A 7,558-nucleotide genomic window follows, 5' to 3' on the forward strand; every position below is an offset into this window, starting at 1 on the left:
GGAAGGGGCTCACCGGAGATCAAAGCCCTGCGTGAGGAGAGGGGGAGGGAGAGGAAGGGAGCGAGGGCTGGGAATAAAAAGATGGAGGGGCCGGAGATGCGGATCCGAGGGATCCACTGGAGCTTCCTGGCGCCTGGGAAGGAGCTGAGCACCCAAAATTCCCAAACTCGGGGTGGACGGGGACACGGGCAGATGTCCCCAGCTGCCACGCTGGCTGGGATGATCCCAGGAAGGGACAAGCAGAAGTCCCCAAGATCCAGCGCCACATCCCAGCTCCTGTGGGACACCAAAGGCAGGGCCTTGGGGATGGTCCCCAGGCTGGGATTTCTCCACCAGCAGGAAAACATCCATTGGGAAGAGGAGCAAACGTGCAGCTCCCGGGGAGAACCCGGGAGCAGATGAAGCCGTGCGGCTCCGGAGCCCCGACCCCTCCCCGGCTCCTGGCGGAGCCTTCGCAGATGAAATCCCCTTTTCTTTTATGAAGGATTCATCAAGTTTGGCTTGAAAGCACCGAGGGAAGATTCCCTGTTTGGATAAGCCTCTGGATTAATGTCCCGAGCTGGAGGATGCTTGGGAACATCATAATGAGGAACTGCAAACAGAGCCGTGAGGAGAAGCGACCCCACTGCTTTTCCAGGGCCAGGAATTCCAGGATGAAGCCTGGCAGGGAATCCCAGAGGCCTGGCTGCCCCTTGGGATGCAGGAAAATCCCAGGGACTGCTGGAGCGATGAAGATTCCCCGGGCTCTTGTAATTTTGGGATTTTACTTTTTTTCCAGAGGAGGGAAAACAGGATGAATGCCAGCACTGCTGCAGGGCAGACACCTGGAGCTGCAGCAGCTCCACGGCCAAGGATTGCCATGGAATAAAGCAATTCCCAGCTGCTGATCCTTCAGGCCTTTTCCCGGGAATGTCTCGGCAGCAGCTCAATCCAGCAGGGAGGGGATAAGGAATAAACACCCCCAGGGAAAGGTGGGAAGTGCTGGAGAGGGGCTGGGAAATGTGGGAAAGGGGGTAATACAGGGATCTGGTGTGTCCCTGCGTGGGAATATCCCAGGGGACCCCTGGGAATTCCAGGGCTTCACCATAGAACCGTGGAATGGCTTGGGTTGGAAAGGATCTTAGAACCCATCTCATTCCATGGGCAGGGACACCTCCCACTATCCCAGCTGCTCCAAGCTGGCCTTGGACTCTTCCAGGAATTCCATCCCAGCGCCTCCCAGCCAGGAATCCCTCCCCAGTCTCCTCTTTCCCAAGCCATTCCCTGGGTCCTGTCCCTGCAGGCCTTGTCCCCAGTCCCTCTGCAGCTCTCCTGGAGCCCCTTCAGGCCCTGGAGGGGCTCTGAGCTCTCCCTGGAGCCTTTTCCCCTCCAGGGGAACATTCCCAGCTCTCCCAGGCTGGCTCCAGAGCAGCTCCAGCTCCCAGAGCACCCCCGTGGCCTCCTCTGGATTCGCTCCAGCAATTCCACATCCTCCTCATCGCAGGGAGGAGCCAGCAGGACGCTCGAATTCCAGGGAGCCCTGGCAGTGCCTCCTCCTCCTGCTGCTGCTGCTGCCAGCTCCATTTTCCACATTCCACTCGGATCCCGCGCTCAGCGGCCGCCTGTGGGTCCTGGAAAAATTAATCCCAATTGCTGCGAGCGAGGCACGGCGCGCTTGTAACTGCGGGCCGTTAATTAGGGCGCTGTAATTGGATACAGCGCTCCCTGTAAATCCAATTACCTGGGATTAGAGCCGTGCCGGGGAGCCGGGAGTGGGAAGCGGCCACGCCAGGGCCCTTCCCATTCCTTAAACTTTACCCCGGTCCTTTTCTTGAGAGGAAAGCTGGGGAAGTCTCCAGCTCCTTATCGCAGCCCCAAAATCCTGCTCCCCGTTCCTTTTCTGCTGCTGGGATGAGGAAAAATGGGAAAGTCTCCAGCTCGTTATCACAGCCCCAAATTCCCCCCCAAATCCTTCTCCCCGTCCCCTTTTTCCTGCCGAGCTGGGAAGGGTCTCCAGCTCCTTATCACAGCCCCAAATTCCCCCCAAAATCCTTCTCCCATCCCAGGGAGGCTGCCAGAGCTGCCCAGATCCATAAAGATTCAATAACACATATTTTTAAAAAAATATATATTTAACTACACGGAACAATCATCCCCTTTTAATACCCACAGATAAAACCTGGAATTGTTTCCTCAGGAGAACGAGGTAATTCCGGCTCTGTTTTTATGGAGTTTTGGGCTATAAAGTTGCCGTTCTGGAGTCTCCTGGAAGCTGGAGCAAAGGCTGGGCTTGGAGGAGGTGATTTGGGATTATTTTAGGGAAGGACGGGAAAAAGAGAAAAGGGGGGTGGGGGGGAAGGAAAGGGGAGGAAAGGAAAAAGGGGAAAAGGGGAAAAGGGGAAAAGGGGAAAAGGGGAAAAGGGGAAAAGGAAAGGAAAGGAAAGGAAAGGAAAGGAAAGGAAAGGAAAGGAAAGGAAAGGAAAGGAAAGGAAAGGAAAGGAAAGGAAAGGAAAGGAGAAATCCCGCTGTGCCCACGCCTCTCCTCGGGCAGGAGGGGACAGATCCGAGCCCAGGAGGAGCAGAGGGAAGCTCAGCCCCTGTTCTACTGCAGGCGCTGAATTCTCCCCCCGCCACAAAATCCCATTTGGGAATCCAAACCCCATCCGGGGGCGCTCATCCCGAGTTCCAGAGCCCCCAACGCGCCGTGCCCAGGCTGCTGCTGCCCTCTGCCGCGGGGAAGCTGCTGCCAGGGAATTCCTTCCTCCTCCCGGGAAAGCCGCTCCCCTGGGAAAGGCTCCTGCCGGCACCGAGCCGCTCAGGGCTGCTGCGGGAACGCCGGGCGGGCTCTGCACCCCGAAAAAAGGGGCAAGGATGCCAGGACAGGGATGCTCTGGGATCCAGGGTCAGGGATGCTCTGGGATCCAGGGTCAGGGATGCTCTGGATGCCAGGACAAGGATGCTCTGGGATCCAGGGTCAGGGATGCTCTGGGATCCAGGACAAGGATGCTGTGGGATCCAGGGTCAGGGATGCTCTGGGATCCAGGGTGAGGGATGCTCTGGGATCCAGGGTCAGGGATGCTCTGGGTGCCAGGACAAGGATGCTCTGGGATCCAGGGTCAGGGATGCTGTGGGATCCAGGGTGAGGGATGCTCTGGATGCCAGGACAAGGATGCTCTGGGATCCAGGGTGAGGGATGCCCTGGGATCCAGGGTCAGGGATGCTCTGGGATCCAAGGTCAGGATGCTCTGGATGCCAGGACAAGGATGCTGTGGGATCCAGGGTCAGGGATGCTCTGGATGCCAGGACAAGGATGCTCTGGGATCCAAGGTCAGGATGCTCTGGGATCCAGGGTCAGGGATGTTCTGGGATCCAGGGTCAGGGATGCTCTGGATGCCAGGACAAGGATGCTCTGGGATCCAAGGTCAGGGATGCTCTGGGATCCAGGGTCAGGGATGCTCTGGGATCCAGGGTCAGGGATGCTCTGGGATCCAGGGTCAGGGATGCTCTGGGATCCAAGGTCAGGATGCTCTGGATGCCAGGACTAGGATGCTCTGGGATCCAGGGTCAGGATGCTCTGGGATCCAGGACTAGGATGCTCTGGGATCCAGGGTCAGGGATGCTCTGGGATCCAGGGTGAGGGATGCTCTGGGATCCAGGGTCAGGATGCTCTGGGATCCAAGGTCAGGATGCTCTGGGATCCAAGGTCAGGGATGCTCTGGGATCCAGGATCAGGGATGCTCTGGACTCCATGGACAAGGATGCTCTGGGATCCAAGGTCAGGATGCTCTGGGATCCAGGGTCAGGATACTCTGGATGCCAGGACAAGGATGCTCTGGACTCCATGGACAAGGATGTTCTTGACCCCAGGACAGGGATGCTCTGGGTCCCAGGGATCCTCTGGATCATAGGACAAGGATGCTCTGGACTCCATGGAAAAGGATGTTCTGGACTTCAGGACAAAGATGTTCTTGACCCAAGGACAGGGATGCCCTGCACTCCGGGTTCCAGGATGCTCTGGATCCCTGGATGAGGCTCAGAGATGTCCCACACTGCAGGACAAGGATGCTCTGGACTCCAGGGTCAGGATGCTCTGCATCCCAAAAAAAAGATACTCTGGATCCCAGGTCAAGGCTTGTCTGGATCCCAGGGTCAGGGATCCTGCAGACCCCAGGACAAGGATGCTCTGGGATCCCTGGACAAGGTTTCTCTGGATCCCAGGGTCAGGGATCCTGCAGACCCCAGGACGAGGATGCACTGGGATCCCTGGACAAGGTTTCTCTGGATCCCAGGGTCAGGGATCCTGCAGACCCCAGGACGAGGATGCTCTGGGATCCCAGGACAAGGCTGCTCCCCACCCCCAGCCAGGGCTGTTTTTCCCAGCCCAGCTCAGGGATGCTCTGCAGGAGGGATCAATGTCCTGGGAATCTCCCAGTCCCAGGAGAGGCAGAACTGGAGTGGGGCGCACAGGGGGGGACCACGAGAAAAGAGCTAAAAACCCCGTGGGGGTGGGAAACTCCTTCAGCTGAGCCCCCTTGGGAGGGGACGAGCCCCAAAGGACACCAGTTCCCACCAGTTCCCACCAGTCCCCACCAGTCCCCACCAGTCCCCACAGCAGGGACAGACCCCACATCCCTGTGTGGGGACCAGAGCTCAGCATCCCCAATTCCCTCCGCTCCCAATCCCATCCAGCACCCGCTGTGCCGATCCCTGCCTGTCTCCCCAGGCCCTATTAGCATAATTAACTAAGCCTGTGGATGATCTAATTATAAACGAGGCTAGATTTGATTTCCCTTTTAATTAATTTGTCTTATTTACAGGCGGCGGCTGCCCCGGCGCAGTCAGGGAAGTGTCTGCTCGGCAAAGGGCACCCCCCGAGGGACAGGAGGTGACACTTTGGGGACACCAACACAACGCGGGGGGGGGTGGCAAGGGGGGCACAGCTGCTTTTGGGGTCCATCTGGTGGCCCGTCCTACAAGGGGACACGGAGGGAGCGTCACCAAGTGCCACCACCCCCGCTCTGAGCTCCAGGCAGGGATAAAAGGCGCAGGAAAATCCCTCTGGAGAGAGGGACGGGGATTTCTGGGAGGTGCCAAAGGGAAGAGGAGGGCAGGGACGCAGGAGGGGACTCGGGGAACCCTTGCAGCAGGACAGGAAAACAAAATGTCCTCAGTTTCTCCTGGTTTGGGGGAAAAAATTCTCAGGCACGGGGTCTGGAATGAGGATTTGGGGTCTGGAACGTGGATTTGGGGGTCTGGAATGAGGACTTGGGGTCTGGAATGTGAAATTGGGGTCTGGAATGTGGATTTGGGGTCTGGAACGTGGATTTGGGGTCTGGAACGTGGATTTCAGGTCTGGAATGTGGATTTGGGGTCTGGACCGTGGATTTGGGGTCTGGACCGTGGATTTGGGGTCTCAAACGTGGATTTGGGGTCTCAAACGTGGATTTGGGGTCTGGACCATGGATTTGGGGTCTCAAACGTGGATTTGGGGTCTGGACCATGGATTTGGGGTCTCAAACGTGGATTTGGGGTCTCAAACGTGGATTTGGGGTCTGGACCGTGGATTTGGGGTCTCAAACGTGGATTTGGGGTCTGGACCGTGGATTTGGGGTCTCAAACGTGGATTTGGGGTCTCAAACGTGGATTTGGGGTCTGGACCGTGGATTTGGGGTCTGGACCGCGGATTTGGGGTCTCAAACGTGGATTTGGGGTCTGGACCGTGGATTTGGGGTCTCAAACGTGGATTTGGGGTCTCAAACGTGGATTTGGGGTCTGGACCATGGATTTGGGGTCTCAAACGTGGATTTGGGGTCTCAAACGTGGATTTGGGGTCTGGACCATGGATTTGGGGTCTCAAACGTGGATTTGGGGTCTGGACCATGGATTTGGGGTCTCAAACGTGGATTTGGGGTCTCAAACGTGGATTTGGGGTCTGGACCGTGGATTTGGGGTCTCAAACGTGGATTTGGGGTCTGGACCGTGGATTTGGGGTCTGGACTGCGGATTTGGGGTCTCAAACGTGGATTTGGGATCTGGACCGTGGATTTGGGGTCTGGACCGTGGATTTGGGGTCTCAAACGTGGATTTGGGGTCTGGACCGTGGATTTGGGGTCTCAAACGTGGATTTGGGGTCTCAAACGTGGATTTGGGGTCTGCCTAGGGAAGGGCCGCTTCTCCCGGAGCTCTGGGTGGGAAGAGCCGGAGGCGGAGCACGCTTTGGGGCCGTGTGCCCGCGGACAGGGATGTGACGTCCCCGAAGGGAGCTGTGGGTGCCGCGGGGACCCCCGGGGGCCGCGTGGGGACCCCAAAAGGTCCCGGCCGCCAGACCGGGCAGCAAAATGCCGCCGCTGCCGGGGCTGGTGGCCTTGGGGACCCTCAGGGCTTGGTGGCAGCTCCTCCCAGAATTCCTGGAAGTGCAGATCCCTGCGGTTTTCCCGGGGGACGCTCGGGACAGCGCTGGGCTGGCTGAAAATTCCTCTCCCAAGCGCAGGGAGCTCTGGATCCATCCGGATCCTGCGCAGGGAAATGGGATCGCTCCAGAGGAGGGATTTTCCTGACGCCTTCCGCGGCAGCTGGACACCCCTGGGAATTCCAGGACACTGCTGGATCTGGGATCCTCTGCTCGGAATTCCATGGATGGAGCAGCAAAATGCCAGGGAAACCTTTAGGGACACAAACCCAGCTCCTCTGCAGCAGCAGTAAAAGCTGCCAGAGCTCCAGGGAGGGATAAAAGGAGCAGGGAAATCCCTCTGGAGAGCGGGATGGGGTTTTTTTGGGAGGGCAGGGACGCAGGAGGGATTCAGGGATGATCCACTCCAGCCCTGCAAACATCCCTGGGAGTGTCCAGGGCCGGGCTGGATGGGTTTGGAACACGCTGGGATCGGGGAAGGTGTCCCTGCCCTGCCTGAGGCTGCCCAGATCCAACAGCTGCCCTTGGGATTTTCCCTTGGGATAATCCTGCCCAGATTTCCCTAATCCTTCAGTGACTCATCTGCCTGCCCCGATCCCCTGCCCTAATTACCACAACCCTCCTCAGCCTCTGCTCGGTCTTCCAGCAGAAAATTCCGGAGTTTTCCCCTCTCCAGACCTGGGAACACTCCCTGCTTGCCATCATTACCTCCCCCCCAAAAATCCCCATTTTCCAGTAGAACATTCCCAAGTTTTCCTGCTTTCCTAGATCTGGGAACACTCCCCATTATCACCTCCCAAAAATCCCCATTTTCCAGCAGAAAATTCCAGAGTTTTCCCCTCTCCAGACCTGGGAACACTCCCTATTATTACCTCCCTAAAAATCCCCATTTCCCAGAAGAATATTCCCAAATTTTCCTGCCTCTCCAGACCTGGGAACACTCCCTACTGCCATTATCTCCCAAAAATCCCCATTTTCCAGCAGAACATTCCCAAGTTTTCCTGCTTCCCCAGATCTGGGAACACTCCCTACTCCCATTATCTCCCAAAAATCCCCATTTCCCAGCAGAACATTCCAGAGTTTTCCTGCCTCTCCAGACCTGGGAACACTCCCTGCTTGCCATCATTACCTCCCCCCCAAAAATCCCCATTTTCCAGTAGAACATTCCCA

General features: G+C 57.5%; 1 long non-coding RNA gene across 1 annotated transcript; it reads right to left on the bottom strand.

Annotated features, from left to right (window-relative positions):
* Window positions 1-1,326: 1,326 nt before the first annotated feature.
* On the bottom strand, window positions 1,327-2,309 carry LOC128799897 (uncharacterized). Its single transcript, XR_008434858.1, has 3 exons — window positions 2,150-2,309; window positions 1,721-1,885; window positions 1,327-1,610 (listed from the first exon to the last, which is right to left on the bottom strand). It is a non-coding gene; the product is annotated as an uncharacterized LOC128799897 (long non-coding RNA).
* Window positions 2,310-7,558: the final 5,249 nt, after the last annotated feature.

Source organism: Vidua chalybeata, chromosome 25 (genome assembly GCF_026979565.1).
Source record: "Vidua chalybeata isolate OUT-0048 chromosome 25, bVidCha1 merged haplotype, whole genome shotgun sequence".
In the NCBI taxonomy this organism is placed as follows: Eukaryota; Metazoa; Chordata; class Aves; order Passeriformes; family Viduidae; genus Vidua; species Vidua chalybeata.